The sequence below is a fragment of the Topomyia yanbarensis genome, chromosome 3, assembly GCF_030247195.1.
Source record: "Topomyia yanbarensis strain Yona2022 chromosome 3, ASM3024719v1, whole genome shotgun sequence".
Taxonomy (NCBI): domain Eukaryota; kingdom Metazoa; phylum Arthropoda; class Insecta; order Diptera; family Culicidae; genus Topomyia; species Topomyia yanbarensis.
This window is the reverse complement of record NC_080672.1, coordinates 36751423-36771218: the sequence shown is the minus strand read 5'-3', so window position 1 is coordinate 36771218 and position 19796 is coordinate 36751423.

The window sequence follows — 19796 nt, the reverse complement described above, 5'->3', positions numbered from 1 at the left end:
CCAAGAGAATGGATGAGGGCCATACGGGTGATATCTCGGGTGATGTGCAATCATTATACGTAGAAGGCCCATCTCCGGCGTATTGAGATAGTTGAGAGCGGTCTTTGCACTTGTGGTGGCGGTTATCGCGATATTAAACATGTTGTCTGGTCGTGCGCTAAGTATTCTAGTACCAGATCTCCGTTAAACGAATTCCTTCGGCCTCGTTCCAGTCCAGTCTATACCAAATTCGTTACTGATACTTTTTGCATGTATCAGGCGATTATCAGTTGGGAAATTGGATTCTGAGATGATTATGACTTTCATTAGTTTAGTTTTCGATTAAAATATAATGAAAAAAAAATCTGTTTGGACAAGGAAAAGTTTTTTTTCAAATAACTTTTTTTCCTTGAAAGTGCCCAACTTGAATTTTTGACGGCAGGTAGGGAACATAATTACCTAATTTGAAAAAAAGTTTCATCCAAATCAAAGATGGGGTTTTTTGTAAATCAACTTTAAATTTTTTAAAGCGATTTTTTTCAGTGTAGGAGTTAATGTAGAATTTTTTTAATTTAATTTTGTGAAAATCACTCCTACAATATTTTTTGTAGGATTTGTCATTTTTAGACTATAGCCATTTGAAAAAAATTGGTAAAAAGTTTGAATCCTTTCAAAAAAGAGTCTAGATCATTTTTGGAAAAACAAAGTATACAAAGTGGCTTTTTGTAACAAAGTTCTCATGTACTGAAAGTTTCGATAAAATCTTAGAGGATGCTGCCAACGTTTGTTCGAGTCGGCGCGAAATTCGTCAAATCGTACTGATTATGTAATATACATTTCCATCATTGTATTGAATATAACCAGCCATGGAATCGCAGTTTGGACACATGAGAAAGGCACAAATGAACCACTAGGTGGATTAAAACAGGTTTTTAGGAATACTTCGATATTAATAGCTTCTCCGTGATGCAACTTAACAAAAAAGTGGGTTATTGATGGAGATAGGTGCACAATTACACGATTCATTGTCTTTGTTGGAACGGAGCTCCAAATAACCAATTGTTTTGGAAGACTTTAGTTAAATGAATTTTGATTTCAAAAAACATTTTGAATCACATTCTAAAATGAAAAATAAAGTGAAAAAACTCACTTAACCTGGTACCTGGATACTTTTAACCCGTTATTTTTCGCACAACAGCTGCAATAAAATACGTCAAAATACCCAATAATGAAAATCGCCCGAGAATTGAAAAATGTTGAAAATAGAATTACTTCGGAATTTTTACAAAATATATTATAAAGCACCCATTTCATCCAGGAACATTATTTCCTTCTAATGAAAGTATAGGAATCCCATCTTGAAGCCTCTGAACAAAATAAAAACTGACACTGAATGGAACATTATTGTTGGCTGGATCTTCCAGAGCAGTCCAAATTATAGAGCCAGTACTTTTAATTTGAGACTAAGTTTATGCAAATCAGTCTAGCTATCTTTGAGAAAAAATGAGTGACACTCACGCACACACATACAGATATTATCCGATTTCGACGAACTGAGTCGAATGGTATATGACTTACGACCCTATGGGGCGGGATTAGGTTGCCGTTTTCAGAGCAATTTCATAGCCTTTCTATATGAGAAAGGCGGAACATGTTAAAAGTTATTGCTGGCAAAACTTTTTACTGAGGTCTAAGAGAGAACAGGTGTTAGACATAACGTTCTGCTCTGAAAGAGTTTCGCATGTGCCTGGAAATTGGCAGGTTTCAAATGAAACTGAACCGTCTCTATCCTATCATTAATATATTTTTTCGATCATCTTGATGTGACCCTGCGTGTGGTAACATATCGTAATGCTAAATCTACAACTTTTTGGAAAGCTTGACGACTAAATTTCATGGATATTTGTCAACAATTAGTCAACTAGACGACTTGGATGACGTCGTGGATACGACAAACTCATTCATAGTAGCATCCTACAAAGAAGCTTGTCCACTTCGTACTGTTAAATCGACTAGGAGAATCTATTGGTGGATGACTGAGCTTGAAAAAATGAAAAAGGTTATGAGAAGCAGGGATGTCACATTTAAATCTGTGTTTCGATCAAAAAATCTTTTTACCATCTGTGATGACTACACCTGAACAAAAATCTGTGAAAATTTGTGTTAAATTTCCAAAAAGTTTGTGACAAATTACAATATGTCCAAAAATCTGTATAAATCATTGAAATTTAAATCAAAATGCCAAAAATCTGTCATCTGTGAAAAAATTGTCAAAAAAATCTGTGACATTACAGAAAAATCTGTGAATATGGTAAGCCTGATCAAGAACCGTCATCGGTACCTCATAAGCCACTTTGATTGGTCATTAGTGAACTAGATCCGCAACTCCAAGTAATGTTACACACATTTTAATATGTACTGCATCATTTGGCCATCATGGTTGTACCAGTTTACATGGGAATTTGCTGTGTGACCGCACTCTTCAACCCGTAACTCCGGAACCGTAAGTCCGATCAACTAAAATTCAATAGTAGCTTATGGCAGCATTACACCGTTAATTTGAAGTTTGTGCAAATTGGTTCTGCCATCTCTAAGAAAATTGAGTGACATTACATAACCAGTTATGCCTCGGACGTTTATGGATGCTCTACATACTAATAGACGAGCACAGTGCAAAGTTGAACGAGATACTCCTTGAGGTTCACGACATCAAGTTCTATATCGTATAAAGTTCAATGAATGTCAACCATGAATACCTTTGAGTGCAGGTCTAAAGATCTACACGCATTGCTACTGCAAAGAATTGCACATAGGGTAAAATGTCTATTTGCAACCTATTAGGGAAGGGTTGCATAACGAATTCATCAATTACTTATTCTACAATCGATGGAATGCATACAAATTGACATCAACAGCTTTTCTGCGAAAACTCGAATCGAGTCGCCTATTGTTACCCTCCCCAACGGCTTCAAATGGGTATAGTGATAATAGAAACTGGGCGAAAATAGGCTCATTACTCTATGACAAATCGTACAAACGGCACCCTTTTGTAATCCAAGATGACGATTTCCGGTTGAACAACAACCTTGATAACCCTATCAATAAGGGTATGCTTGGACCGTAGATGATGAAAATGAATGTTTGGCGACTTTCGGTTGAGCAATACTCTCGACAACACTTACAATTTGAGTATTTTTGGAACGGACTGGTTGAGTAGATGTTCATCATGGGTGTTTGGCGATATTTTGAAATCCAAGATGACGACTTCCAGTTCGGCAAAATTCACTATAACCCAAAGAATATGGGTATTTTGTGAACGGGCTTAAGACGTAAATGACAGAATTTAACGAGTGACATCATTTTAAAATCCAAGATGGCGACTTCGGGTCGAGCAAGATGCTCTATAACCCTAACAATATGGGTTAGGGTTTTGGGTTGACGAGTTGATGATGTGATACCATTTTGAAATTCAAGATGAGTTCTAACCGTGAAAAATTCTTTACAACCTTAACCTTAAGGGTATTTTTGAAACGGGCTTAACGAGTAGATGACGAAGACCTATGAATTACTGTGAATGTCAAGATGGCAGCTTCCGGTTTAGCGATTCGTCTAAACCGGATGTCGATCGGAGCCCGTTTCAACAATACCCTTAAGGTTAAGGTTGTAAAGAATTTTTCACGGTTATAAGTCATCTTGAATTTTAAAATAGTGTCACATCATCAACTCGTCAACCCAATACCCAACCCCATATTGTTAGAGTTATAGAGCATCTTGCTCGACCCGAAGCTGCCATCTTGGATTTTAAAATGGCTTCAGACATCAATTTCTGTCATCTAGTCGTCGACCTCATTTCAAAAATTCCCATTTTGTTATAGAGAACTTATCCAAACCGGAAGTCGCCATAATGGATTCAAAAATGGCTTCCGATATCGACTTCTGTCATCTACTCGTCATTTCCATACCGATAATACTAATTTTGTTGATGTTTTAAAGAATTTATCTGAACCGAAAGTCGTTATTTTGAAATTCAAAGTGGCTTCAAGCATCGATTTTCATCATGTACTTGTCTAGCCCATTCCAAAAATATCCAACTTTTATTAGTAATAGTTAGCTAAGAATATGTCAAATAGTACACATAATACTGTACTGTACGTACTCAAACTTTTTTGCGAACTTGTTTCGAACTTAGTTCGTAAAAAAGTTACGTAAACTGAATATGACGCAAAAAAGTTTGTAAGTATAGATTTCAGTGTAAATTTCAGAGGATTTTTTTTAAATTTTTAAGCCACACACTATTGCAAAGTGTTTTTCGAAGCGGCGATGGTCATGTACTCTAGTCGGCCGCTTTCTCCAAGAATCCCTGTTTTACTGACGGGAATCTTGAAAAAAGACATCATTCTGCTACATCGATTGTTTTTTATTCATTTCGTTTATTTGATAGGCACAAATGCGTTAGCTTGGCGGTGCCAAATTCTTTTGTTTCTACATTTTGGATATCTTAAAACTAGGAGTTGTTGAATTGTTTTTTTACAAAAAAAAAAGTTTACAGCTATCTTAAGACTAGAAATAAGATTCTATATACAAGAGAGGGCCAAAAGATTTTTTTTATGAAAAAATTTAAAACAAGGGATTAAGTTTGATATACAAGAGGGGAGTAATAGTATTCTACGGAATATTTTACAGTTATCTTAAAACTAACAATATAGTAGTACACAAAAGGGGGAACAAATATTTATGAGAAATTTCACAGACTAGGGATACAATTCTATTTACAAGATGGAGGACAAGAGTTTCAATAAAGAGTAAAAATTACAGTTATCTTAAAACTAGGAATACAGAATACAAATTTGATTTTTTTTAGCGAAGACTTATACTTGGTCAAGATATTCAGAGGGGGGCTTATTTCCACATCAGTGTAGCAGCAGTTGTATCAAGAGCAGGGAGAGAAGGCGTATATGGTAACAGGGAAAGAAGAGTAAAACTTGCAACTTTCGCGCAAATGGGAGATCAGTGAAACAAATTAGCGCGTCAGTCTAGTAAGTCGTCGAGTACCGGATTGGCGGATGGTATTCTTCGGACCCGCGGGGAATCCTCAAAAGTCATCGGACCTCGAGTCGCTCTCGCTTCAGTTTCCTTCTATGCAGGCGTAGTGGTAAGGGCGACGGCGGTTACATAGTGGCACTCTGGAGCTGATCGGTTCCACAAAGCAAGAGGAAATTTCTAAAAACAAGAAATAAAAGAGAGGTGCTAAATTCATCGATTGTTTTTAAATATATGTTCTCAAACGTGATCTCTATTCGTTTTTATCGAATGAAATTTTATACCTGTTCTCATTTGTTATCTTTTACACAAAAAAAAGATTTTGCAATTTAACATTTATTGTCATGCCTATATTTGGAGCATGAAAATAGATTTAAAATTTTCTCAAAATCACAGAATTTAATGTGCTTTCTTCAACGGAGTTTAAAATAATTGTTTACGTTGACGAAAACTACAGTTTCATTAATGGCAAACCAATGCTTCTCTATTCATTTTTATTCCAATATGGTTGAAACAATTATGTCGCGTAACATCAGATAAAGAAAAGACTATAATCCTATGCTCTTCGATTCTCTGTACATCGATTTGAATAAACTTTAGATTAAATTAATTGTTGGGTGACCATAGGTAACGGTTCTCCAGGGCCTATCTTGGTTTTGATCTGACAGTCCTTGTGTCCTGGGATGTCAAGATAAAAGCTTGATTTGTTTTTGCTATTCTAAGTCTGATTTTTTTTTCGTTGAGTCTTCGCTTAATTCATTTTGGTCCAGCTGGTAGCTGTGGAACCACTTTATGCAACCAGTACCTAATCGACGATTAACATGGCTTCACACCTGGACGCGGAATAGCAACTAACCTGCTTTTGATAAAGTGAACCACAATATAATAATCTCAAAAAAGGAAAATCTTGGAAGGAACGGTGGTTTTTGCAGTTGTTTAGCTTGGTTGTCATTGGAAATTGCCACGTACCCACATTTACTTCAACGTCAGGATATGCCAAGGGAAGCTACTTGGGACTTGCTGTTTAACACTCCTTCGCAGATAATAATAAATATTTCATCTCAGTCGCTCAATAGGGGATTGGTGAGCTTACCTGGGTTTGAACCCGAACTATAGTACATAGAGTTACAGATTTTTCTAATTCGGTAAAAGAGGTTACTATTAAAATTCCTTTAATTAAAATAAAAAGAAAACTATTTGAAATTTTTTAATTAGTGCTGTAGTCAGACTCGAAATAAAACTAAAAAAATATAAAAATATTCTTGGACCTTCATCCACATCCATTTACATGAATGTAAAACTACTGCTGCCACAATCGAACGTGAAGAAAACGCTCGAGTGATGTATACTGTTTACTATGGTTGTTACTTGATCCCAGAGGCGATAATAATATTCAGGTTGGTAATTGATTATTTATCGTACGATAATGGTTGTGCCAGAGGCACAGCAATGCAGTTGAGTTATGCTAAACATACAAGACCCGTAGTGAGGAGATAAACGAAACCGATCTTAGTTTATGATCATATAAGTGAAGTAATTATTTATCTTTTCTTGCAATAAAATCATTTACCGTCTCGACCCAACTGTGTCGAGCACTTTTAATAATGTAATTAGCTGAGTTAATTAGTATGTGCGTGGCACTGTTCCAGTCTTCGCATAAAAAAAATTGAGAGCTATAATGAATGTCATTCCATTATAATATAGCGAAAGATAAAATTTGCCATCCGGATTTCGAAACTGAAAAGATTGCGACTTCCTAAACTCAAAAGCTTCAACGATCCTATTTTGAACCAAAATTAAAAAACGCAAATTGCCCTGCACTACCACTCCCTGTAGATCTCTTTCCTCAGGCTTGGAACAGTCAAAACCAACACTGGAACGCAAATATTTACCGTACCAACAAAAATTTCAGCTTCGGCTTACCCCTGTAAAGGGCAGGCAAAAGTTTGACGAAATCCTAGCGACTGGCAAGCGGTTTCGATAAACGATCGAGGCGGCATTCGCCTCATACGAAACCGCCACAGCCAATGGCCCATTTACAGCTTTTCTGGATGTAATCCCCCAGGAAAGATAAACAAAGCGAAATCCTAAAAGGTCGATGCCGCTGGCTGCAATCACCAGTACCACAGGTCCTCACGGTTGTCGAACAAGGTGCCGGTCCTCGGTTCGAATCAACAATCATGCCGGTTTTATCATGAAACACAATCAATAGTGTGATGACATGCGAGACAGAGTAGATTAGAAATCATAACTGTCTCATTTCACACCTGCCGTTTGTTTTCAATAGGAACAACAAGCCGAACCTAACAGGCCAGACCAACCCCGTTGGAAAGGATCTCTGCTGGAAAAGAAATCATTCATTACTTTTATGCGGGCGACGACGTGCTAACATGTTGACTACATTATTTCATTGATGAATCTAAACCGGAGGGGCTTGTCGGTTGGCAGGGGATCACAAATTGTAAATTAATTGTTTTGGTTACTGTATCCCGGGGCTACCGAACACATGAAGTTCAAGGGAATAAAACTTGACATATTTTTTAAGCAGATTCAGTATAGAACAGGGGTGACAAAATTGGTGTTGCTCTGCCGGATATTGCAAAGCATAAAATACACCAGAGCAGAAATTAGTTCATAGAAAGTAATCAACGGAAGGTGGGTGGATCTCCAGATTACGAACAAAATCTTAAGCTCAGTGCAGAGTTTGAAAAAACGATTTTTTTGTTAAATGCTTTATTTCTCCTTGGAGAACAATCTTGGTAAAAACCATTTTTTTCATTAAGGAGAATTTTTTTTTAAAATCATCTTTGCGCGTGAAGAGCACAAAAATTAAATTCGATCGAATTTTTAAAATTAGTTTGGAAACCGACAAGCAAACGGAGGGGCAGTTCTGTTGAACGTAAAATCCATCCCGATGTGACAGACCACAGCCTCTTATAGTTCTTTTAATACTAATTGTCACATTTCCATACATTATACCCTACATCACCCAGTGAACCGGCCAGGTTGAATTCGCGCCAGACAAATCGAAACTCTCCATTCAGATCCAAAGGTCGGCAGGTTGGTCGATTGGCGCGTCTTCGGAAGAGGTCTTTCAATGTCTTTCATAAAACCCATATAGATACTGAATGGATGTGTATCGTCAGAGTGTCGTTTTTGTGGAACCATTCGAACAAAACGTTTGTTATGAAGCCGCCGGGCCGCAAAAGAGTATCGTACCGGACCAAGTAGCAGGTGAGGATGATACAGTTCACCGTCTGATGGCGTATAATAATGTAACCAGTTTCCCCAAAATAAACTACTTCCACTGCCAAACAGGTTTCACTGAACTGAGACTGCTCCGTTTGTGCGGTGTTTTTTAGATGTGACATCGTTTGAAATCGATACTGTGAATGGCTGTATTTCTTTTCTACCCGTAAACTGTTTGTTTGAAATGGAAAATTTATCGGATAAGCGTTTGATTGAACACAGAGTTCCAACTATTTCACAACTTTAAATCAATTACCTTATCCTTGGTGCAGTATGAAAGAGCATCAAATGCTTTACCACACGCTCGAGTGCAGAAAAGGACCACCAGCAAAGGATATGCGGCAAAGCTACAATGGTCACGTGCCCGTCGAGGGACATGTGAGAGGATCAATTTACATCCTGGCTGACTTTCGCCGAAGCGTTTACCCATCCATTCAGTGACTGCGGCAAGCTGTGAAACCCATTAGAAGGAGTCGTGCGGGAGGTGATGATAGTGGGACGTGGTGACATTTTCAAGGCTTCCGATGCAGCCGGCTTCTGCTGCCACGCTGCTGCCGAGCTATTGAGCTAGTAACTGAGTTATGAAATGCTAATATACATCAATGTTAGGCATTATGCGACATATGTTCCACTTGCTTGAGATGGTGTCTCCAGTGACAACGAGGGGTGATACTATGAGAACTAAAAAAAAGTTTCAAGACATGTATGTTAAAACAAATGTATCCGTGAACTCATAATCGTTGCGAGCACGAATGATACTTTTACCAACCGAAATAGGAAAACAAATAATCTAAGCAACGCAAACTTCCCAAAGGCCAGCCCCTCGTGGTACACCAACAAATTAGTTCAGCAGACTGGACCGAAACTACCCGCTAGCATCCCGGTACCACCCGACGGCCCTCCTGGGAATCATCGAGTCATACGTGCCGCATGTTATGAAATTTGATTAACTTTCTTCTTGTTTCAAATGAACCGATATCTAGCACACGTTGATGTTGTTCCTGGTGGACGGGAAAAAAAAGAGTATGACACATGTAATTGAGCGCAGGGAAATTCTGTTCCAGGAAGGCTGATGGGCTTGACTCGGCTGGGTCTCGCGTGTATCGTCTATCCTACATGCCCCTAACGAGCCTCCTCGAAAACAATATTTGTCCGTCGTTCAGGGACACTGACTGCATGCCGGGTTTGCCTCCTACGCACATGTCTACCGAGGCAGGACGACTGGTAAAAAGCAATCCAATAGAGCGTAATTTACAACAGAGCAGCTAATGATGATGAGATGTAATGTCGTTACTTTTGTTTTGCTCGTCTTTGCGTTGTACCATGCATGCTTCAAGTCCTTTTTCCTTTCCCAGCACTTCGAAACTCCTATGTTCATTATAGTTCTATGTGCTATGCTCTGTTTTGGCAAAATGTTTGGTCGTGTTTTCGACGATACAAATTTTCTCTGGTTCGTTTCGGCGGTGATTCCATGCGTAACACCAGGTGGCCTGAGCTCAAAATTGATTTGCTTGTTTCGTTGCTCTTGATACATTCAGTAAGTTCATTTGAAAATGTTTGTCTATGGTCGTTGAAAATTTGAATACTGTTTGTTTCCTTGATTTATGATTTGTTTACTGGAACCTTACGCATTCCTGTGAAAGTGTTAACGTTCGAAGAGTTCAGAGCTCTTATTTCACTTAATAAATTAATGTATTATACATATATCTAGGAGCAAAGGAATCGCCAAGTTTAGGGTCTTAATGAATCACCACAATTTTATTTTTCTTGTGATAAAGATATAAAAACAGTTCAAACTTTGATGATTTTTTCCGAAGTCAAATTGGGGTAATTTCGCATTGTATGCTTAAAATCTTAGGTCCGATGAGAGGTCAATTGCCTCGGGTCCTATTTGAGAGCTCTCATTTTTACCTGAAAAGGAAACTGAATGGACGGAAGGTGGGAGAAAAATCCCGGTAATCATAGAACAGTAATAAAAATAATGATTTGCAATTTATTTATATTCATTCGCCTTATTGAATTGTTATATGATGAAAGCGGGAAAAAATTTGAAAGACAATTAAATTTCACCATACCATAACTTTATTCGATATTTGACGTTTGTTAAAATAATCGTTCTTAAGAGACACGTGAACCTTTTTGCTTGAATTAACTAAACACACTACAAAATATTCAGAAGCCAATTCAAAGTATTTTTTGAAGAAAGCATTAGAGAGCCAAACAGGAATGCGAGCGCACGGACGAATGTATCCGTTTTTTCTGCGTTCGCTTCTTTGCTGGTGGTACCGGGTGTTGGCTTGGAGACACTGGGCGCGATTGTTGTTAAGTGATGATTTGTCCTTGTCAGATCCGTAGATATTGGTTTTATAGTCGTTTGTGATTTAACGTAAGATAACGGTGTGCTGTTTATGACTATAGTAGACGGACTTTTCATAGCCGCTTCTGCACAAAGTTTTCCGCGGTGCAGTGTCTTTTTGCATAATTTGCGCAAATTCTGTTCTGGGTGCATGACAAGTGTTGTTTGATTGGACGACCTACTTTCGGTTGATCTGCACAACAAATGGTTACATATGAAAGAGCTAGTTTGTTCGGAGGCATCCCCTCCACATGAACAACGTTGGGGACACCAGGAAAAGTTTTGCTGTTATGGAATTCACTTCTGTGTATCTTGACATAATTCACGCTATCAGAGAAGTTTCAATTAGAAAATTCTTTTTTTTTTAGATTCAATATGAGATATATTTATGTAAATTGAAAATCTTTTGACGTAGGACTACGTCTTTGTTTTCGATATGGGGGTGCATTTTGTGAATTCTACATAAATGGTATGTAACGAAAAGTGGTCCAATTTTAAACGCATATAATTCAGCCATCTCACGATAAATTTTCAATTTTTTTGCACATATCGCCCCTAAATACTTCTAAGAATAGATTCCGATAGATAAACCTAAAGATTTTTGATATCATGGAATTCAAAATTTAAATAATGTACAACCTAGTCAAAATATCGCGCATTTACACTAGGGCATTGCAAAAAAATTTTTTTTTTAAATTCTCATAGGCCCCCCTCTCATATTGTGACAAATGTCAAAGTAAGCTCAGATGCCAAATTTCACATCATTTGGACAATTTTAGACTCCCGCCCACTTCGCTTGAAATTTTTGGAATTGGTAATATGGGAAAATATGGAGGAAAAATATATTAAATGCTATAACTTTTGAAGTAGCAATCAGAAAATTACAATTTATACCTCTTTTAAAGTAAATAACCTTAGTATTTGAAGGAAGACATTCCTGTTTCTAGACAAATATGGGAAAGTGGGATACTGGGTCATTTTGGCCCCAAAATCCCCTATTTTTAATAATTTTTCTGCTCCGTGATGCAAATCACACATATTTTGGAGTTTTTCTTATATGAACAAATCGAACGGAACTTTTTGACCTTTGTCCGAATACGGGAAGTTGGTGTTATATCTCTATTATTCTTCAATTGTGTGCATATATCTCTATTATTCTTCAATCAATTCTCATAAAATGTACCTTGGTAAAAGTGAAAAGTCCTTAGGAACACAATAAAAATAGATTCGTTATCGGTAAAATTCAGAAACATCAAATTATCTGATATATAGTCTCGATTTCACATTTTTATCATAAAATTGCACATATTAACTCCATTTAACAACAAAATTCGTATTAAATTTACTACTTTTAGTGTAAAATACGCTTGAGGATCGCATGAGAAAAGTTTCCATCCTAAAAAATAGGGGAAGTTGAGGTATTAGGACATTTAAGGAAAAAAATGTGATTTGTAGAGTTAATGTCCAAAAATTTGACGTTTCTGAATTTTACCGCTAACGAATTCATTTTTGTTGTATTCATAAGAATTTCAACAAACATTTCATGAAAATTGATTGAAGAAACATAGAGATATATGCACGAGAAAATTATAAAATTTAATATTAATGACAAAAGGCCCTATAACCCCTACTTCCCGTATTCGGACAAAGGTCAAAAAGGTTTCGTTCGATTTCTGAGATTTGTTCACATTATAAAAAATCCAAGATATGTATGATTAGCATCACAAAGCAGAAAAATTATTAAAAATAGGAGATTTTGGGGCCAAAACGACCCAGTACCCCACTTTCCCCTTTTTTTCTAGAAAGAGGAATCTCTTCAAAGACTTAGGTCATTTCCCATAAAAAGAGGTATAAATTGTAATTTTCTGATTACTACTTCAAAAATTATAGCATTTGGTATATTTTTCCACTATATTTTCCCATAGCACCAATTTCAAAAATTTCAAGCGAAGTGGGCGGGAGTCTAAAATTGTCCAAATGATCTGAAAATTGGCATCTAAGCTTACTTTGACATTTGTCACAATATGGGAGGGGTCAGGCCTTTGAGAATTCAAAAAAAAGTTTCTTTTTGCAAGACCCTAATTTACACACAGAAGATAGCGTTTCCCAAGTCCGGCACGACACGATGACGTCATCATCGACTATTCAAAGAACGGATTTGGCCGGACAAGCTCAGTTGCCTGTTTAATGGCAGGCGGAGCAGATCACTGCGCTGTGTGTTTTCACAGCCACTGTAGCTGAGTCAGAAGTCCGTTACACTGGCTGTGGAGGTACGCTTTCCAGTGCCGTCTAACACGCGACTTAGCTTGTCCGTTCAAACATTATGTTTTCTTTTGTGTTGCGCTCGTTTCTAGCACACTTTTATGTACAATCTCGAACACAATTCCATATCAATTTTTGATTAGGGCTAATAAGATTTGTAAACCAACTTTTGTTTTGCTGATTTCTCATAATTTACTATAATTTCAACACAGAAAACATTTGAAATTGATTCTACCAAGGGTAAAGATGTTGATTCGTGTGTATTTTTTATGAAATTTAACTCGGCAGCGGAATACTGAGCGAAATAAGTTTGTTTACAAAAATCTCATTAGCCCTTTTGAAAAATTAATATTGAATGATTCGTACACAAAATCGCTTGTACATTCAAGCTCTATTTGCAAACACGGTTAACATAGTGTCGTGGTACTAGTTGTCTCTTTCGCTCTACCCATCATCATCAGCGTTGACGCATTTTACTTTGTGCGCTTGGGTTCAATGTTTGAGGCGAACGTGTAACTATCCTATTTTGATTCTGCTAATATGTACATACTACAAAGCCTATTTATGAATGAATACACTGCCACTCGAAAAACCGTTGCAAAAACGCATCGAAGTCCATATATAAAATTGTTTTCGATTCTTGTATATTAATAGTTTCGAAATATGATTAAGATCACTGCATTCGCTACATTTGTATGCGTACTTTAGAAAAGTTCAATAATGGCAAAATATAACTAGAAAGCTTGGTCTATACATGAAATGTGATTATATATTGTCTAAAATTTGATTTTTCTTCGCCGGTCCGTGTTCTTTACCACACACAATCGAAAAAGTTTTGACAAATTTTAATGGCTGATATTGTGCTATAAAGATTTATAAACAGTTCCAGATATTAATTTGGTCACGATTTTCTGTCTTCTTTCTTCAGATTTTCTCAAATAAGTTTAATCGGATTCGATAACCTACTACAAATGAAATGCCCTGATAACCAAGAAGGTTTGGTTCAATATGATACTTTCGATGTAGATTGGTTGTGCCAAAACTATACGAAAGAAATATATTTAATTTATTATTACTCTAAATGTACTAAGAACATAAAAATTTTACATTAAGTAGTATAGTCCTACGTCTACAGTTTGTGCAACCCCATAGGGGTGCTCTTTGTAGTTTTTAAACAAGATTTACGAGCTGCATTTGCTACTTTATCATCTTGCTTACAACATATGCTCCACCGCCATCAGCAAATAAATGTGCATGTGTATCTTTATCTACACCGCAGAAGCTAAATGTTGTGCTCCAAACTACTGTGTCGAACGTGAACAAAAATGAGGAACAATTACAAGCAAAAATTGGCCCTATTGTTGTCAAGATGTATTCCTGTGTACTTTTAGAGATTTCCCTTAAAATTACCTGTTCGAGAATTGAAAAAATATTATAAGTGAAAATGAAGCTAAATATGGCCGATGTTTACACCCTACAATTTCACCATGTTAGAAATAGCGTACTGATTATGTAGCAGAACATTAATCTAACAAAAGCGTTTGGTTCGCAAAACGAGAGTAACGAGCCTAGCAACGATCAACAATTAACTACTACCACCTTTACGAGCTCAAAAGAAAGGTAGATCATATGATTTGTTCATCAAGATTGGCAGAACTGAAGGGACCGTTCTCTCTACTACCTCAGAAGATCTACTAAACAACGTACCGTAACATTTAGAGAGTTTCTTCGGGAGTTGGTGATATCGATTAGTGCTTTATTTTTAGGAAAGAAATTTATCCAAGTAGACGTACTTTATTATGTTCAACACGTCTTAGAGTTGAACTTATATCTCCGATATAGATGAAAATCATGTATTTGACGTTTTCCTGGTCGTTGTCGTGACAACCATTATTTGTAACTACGAACTGTGTTCTGATTTCCTCATTAGACAGCTTTATGAGCACGCGAAAGGTTGCATTTTACCTACCAGCATCAGCAGATGCTCAACCTCGCTAACGGTTGGGCGGGTAGGAAAACCTTTGAAATCCATCACTGCTGTACTAATGTTCCACAATCACAGATTTTTGTTCCATGATTTCGTACATTTTTATAGAAGCACTACAACACGGAATAATCCGTCCCAATCTGCTAACGTTACATGTGTAGTTGGTTAAACTATGTCGAAGTATGAACTTAAATCTTGTGCCGCATGTTCACATTGCATTAAAATATTAATTCGTAGAGAAGTTGGTTGTGCTTTTCCCATCTTACCGTTTTGCTCGTAACTTTCGCTTCTTGCATTGCACATCGGTTACTCGGAGATCCGAATTTTATTATGCTTAGTCTCAAATAAAAGGTACAATGTTCCCATTGGTTGCTATTGATTTTCATCTAATTCCGATTTCCAGTTCCGGAGTAATGGTTTGAAGAGTGCGATCACTAGCCTGGCCATTTTTGCAACATCACTTGATTTCGAAGAGCGCCGCACAGTGGTCAAAATGTGCAATTTCATGTCTTTAATTATTTTGCGGCTAAGCCATAAGGTTTTGAGTTTTGGTAACTTCAGACAAGTTTTTGGAGACATGAACCCAAAATCCAACGAGTATGTCTCTATTACTTTTGGGCAAGATTCTAGTCTTTTCGGTGACAGACTACGCGGTACTAAACCCATCTTACCGCAAAGGTAATAAACGGTAGAAGGACGAATTTCGGTAGTTTTCGTGTATGTGCATCACACAACCAGACGCTTCTTCAGTATGGTCAACCTCGGCTCTGTTCGTATGTAGGATAATTCGGTCGATATCTATGATAGTATTAGTATCGAGTCAAGCCAACCAGAATTCTGAAGGATTTCTGCCGAAATTCAGGCTGGAATCTGCCCCAATATTGGCGGAAACCAGCCATAATTACGGATTTTTTACTGAGTAGGTTGGATAGTGAAATAAAATTTTTAGGCACTTTCCGGATCCGGACTAGTTCCCGAATCCGGATTAATTCACGATCCGGATCAGTTCCCGGATCAGGACCAGTGCCCGGAGAAGTTCCTGGATCTAGCCCATCTCGTTTTCCTCTTACTAGGTCCGGATCTGAACCAAACCCAGACTTGGTACTTAGATCCAGATAAGTGTCTGCATCCGAACCGTCGGTTCGGATACGTGGATCCAAACCGTAATTCTTGCTTCCCGTACATGACGGAATGTGTCGTGTAGAGAAAATCGAAACTCGTCGTTTGTCTACATTGTATTCGCTTTGCTTGATGCGCAATACAATGACAAGCGAAGTGCTTTACACTTCCCGGTAATTCTACGCGTTAATATTTATTGTATAAAAAATTATGAAACATGAGTGCGACGCAGAGAGGGTTTGAATGCCTTGGTATTGCCGTTTGGTGAATTTTTTGTTGGGAGCGTTTTAGTATTAAACGTCTTGCTATTAGAGTATTTTTATCTTATTACCGTAAAGGTATTACTGCCGAGTTTTGGGTGTAGAGACGGATTTTCAGAAGTAAAATGAAGTGTAAATGCATTTCTGAAATGTAACTTTTTACTGGAAGGAGATACCGTAAACCGGGGGGACATTGATCACTTTTCGGAGTAATCATTACGTATTTTTAGACACAACACATTTTTTTCAGGTTTAATATTTTTACCATGTACTGATGTATGGAGAACAAGATTGGATGGTTTTATCTAAAATTGTCCTCTTACAGCTATTTTTCCGCAAATGATTTGAAGTTGAAGTCCGTTTTCGTATTCCGGGGTGACTTTGATAACCTGCATGTTCACCCACATTAATTTATTGATGTCAATGTTTTTCATTCGAATGTTTGTTTAAACTAATTCTGGAAAGATACTCATTGTTAAATAGATGTGATTGTATTATACAAAGTATCTCAACGTACTGTAAAATTCGAGTAACCAAAATTCCTATAATTTGTGTCTAACTAGAATAAAAGATTCTGGAAACCTTTAAAACTACTAAAATTGCTTTATTTCAGTGCTTTATCCATATATCCCTTGCTTCATTCTTTTTAACACGTTGGAATATTGAACAATAAAAAAATGTTGCGAATTTTAGCTTAAATAATTTGAAATAATTGCCAACTAGCTTCACAAAAAATGTATTTAAAATAAACAAACTCTTACAACTAAATTTGGCACATCCCAATCTAAAGGAAAATAAAAACTCGCTTGTAAGTTATTACTCGTGCTCAAATCTGAGATTTATTTGTTTGATACAAAACAGACATTTTACGAAGCTTCCTAAAAATAAGGTAAAGTCAAATTTCGGTTTTTCGTAGTTTTTGTACCCAAAAATCGAACAATATACTCAAAAAGTATAACAAATCAGTATTTTATAAATTTAGAGTAAACATCATTTCAAATTAAAATGATTCGGTAGACTATTCTGGTTTAGTAAGCGATCTACGAAATTTTTTTCGAGTGATCAAAGTCACCCCGATGATCAAAGTCATCCCGGTTTACGGTATACAGTTTGAATCTTCAGCAAAGTTGTAGAAAATGTTATTTTTAGCAATTTGACTGAAGATACTAAATGTTTACCTACATCTGTTTCGTTGCTATGTGACGTTTTGCGATGAACCTCTTAAAAATCAATTTTTAAAAAATAACTTTTGCCGCATTCATTTCTCTACAACAATGATCTCTGCAATGTTTTTGATCACAACCCACAACTTTGTTCAATATTTTAAAACGCTACGATGTTTATAAAAAGAGTTAGAGCTGTTTATCTGATTATAAACGTCATATTGCTTATCCAATCTTCTAAAAAAGTTGCGGTTGAAATAGTTTCATCTTGGAAGCACTTAAAATCTACTTCAAAATACTGAAGGAATGGTTAGTATCCGTTAGTATCCAGGAGAGTTAAGAGAGAACAAAATTGCAAGCATTTAAGTTTTTTCTGCAGCGCAATCTGGCTTGAAGACATCCGCAGACCCTCAGTTTCCTTATCTCTACTTGTCTTAACGATGAGCACAGATGTCCGTTGTTAAGCATTGCGTGTATCCAGTTCGTGATATATGAAAGTACTCCACGATCTCGTGCTGCTTCCAAAAGAGATTCGAAAGACACGTTGTCAAAAGCACCTTCAATATCGAGAAAAACTTCTAAATTTGATTGTTTTTGTGAAAAAGTTTTTTCAATGTTGTAGACAACCATGTGTAACAGGGTGGTAGTACACTTCCCCCGCTTTATATGCAGGTTGCATTGCATGCAGCGGGTGCTCACCCAAGCTAACATCCTGCATATTGTTCTCGATTAAACGTTCCATTGATTTGAGAAGGAAGGAGATCAGACTGGTCGGTATTAAGCTCTTCGCCTCCTCATAAGTGACGCGGCCACCTTTGGGAATGAATTTTACAGTTATTTCCCGTCCGCTAATGGATTGTATCCTGTTGCAAGACTACAAATAAGAACTTTTTTCAAAATATACTTAAACTGTTCGTATCCTCTTTGAAGCAAGAGTTGGATGATTCCATTTTTTCCCGGAGACTTATACGGAACAACACTTTCAATCGCCCATTTGTTCGATTCAATTGTCACAATTCTTCGGGCACGGACGGTTGTTTTATCCACAACCTCATCCAAGTCACTTGGAGATTCAATCGTCGGAAGATACCCCTGAAACCTAGTCACCAAGCCCTCTTCGTATAGACCCCAGTTCGAATATTTGGAATAACAGTATCTAGCGCGACGTTTAAATGATTAATGGCGATTTACTTATGATCAGATAACGACGATTTGAGCTCGTTTGGTACGAGCCAGTTTGCCAACTCATGCATGATACTGTCAGAGCAGAGAGTTTCATCTAACACCTCTTCTCTGTCAGCTCGTGCAAATGTTGGGCGATTTCATACATTAAGTATATGCATATTTGTACTGCTTAAGTATTCAACCCATTCACTCCTGTTTTCAGTCGCCTCTTACGACATGGGAGCAGGAACCCAGTGGATCAACTCTTGGTTAAGCAACTTCAATCCACCGGATGCTACACGGCCTGTATGTTGGTTTTGTCCGAAGAAAGATAATAGATTGTTATCAACCTCTTAGTGGACCACAGCCACGCCAAATGAGCAGTGAAAATTCGAATTGCATCCTTCCGGTAAACGACCATCGAAGAAAGCAAGTTAATTTTACAGGAGCACTTATAAAAGTTCGGCAACATCGTTAGAAGAACCCCATAGATAAAATTAATTGCTCTCTGGTGAGCATAATAAACCTACACAAATTGGACACCCGAAGTAGAAAACTTTTCCGGAACGTTTATTCGGTACCTCTCACTTCTCAACAAAGTGTATATAAATAATGTCAGCAAACAAGCATATCCTGTTTTTATTTTAACGCTACATATATGCTTCAGACCGAATTCGTACCCATTATGGTAATAGCGATACGGCTAGCGCAGGTCAAAGTTGAGACCAAAAGTCTGGCAAATTTAATCCATACGGCATCCGGGCATCGTCAGTGACACGATTCGAATGTACACGCGAGTACTCCTGTAGCGGTTGTGCCTTCGATCTGCAACTTGCGAGCAAAAGTGTTACACCACGAGAAGGCGAGCGAACCAGACTCGACGACCGGCACCCAGCGGGGCTTGCACCATTCTGGAAGCTGATAAATCAATAAAGATAAGTTTCGGTTATGCTGCTTGTGCTTGCTGCACAACCTTATGGGCCAAAAGGAAGAACAATAAAGAATAGAATGGTATCTGGTGCAAATTAAATCTAGACGAGGCGGATAAAATGATCTCTGCGTTCATAAAGTTCTTGACGAAAATTTGTTATTTTGCAGAGTCCTGAAAGAAACAATTAATATGCGGAAGTGGTGCTTTATGACTTTATCCGGATAAAAGACTAATTTCAAATCTTTGGATATATTTGACCATTTAGCCATTTGTGTTTGCATTGTTA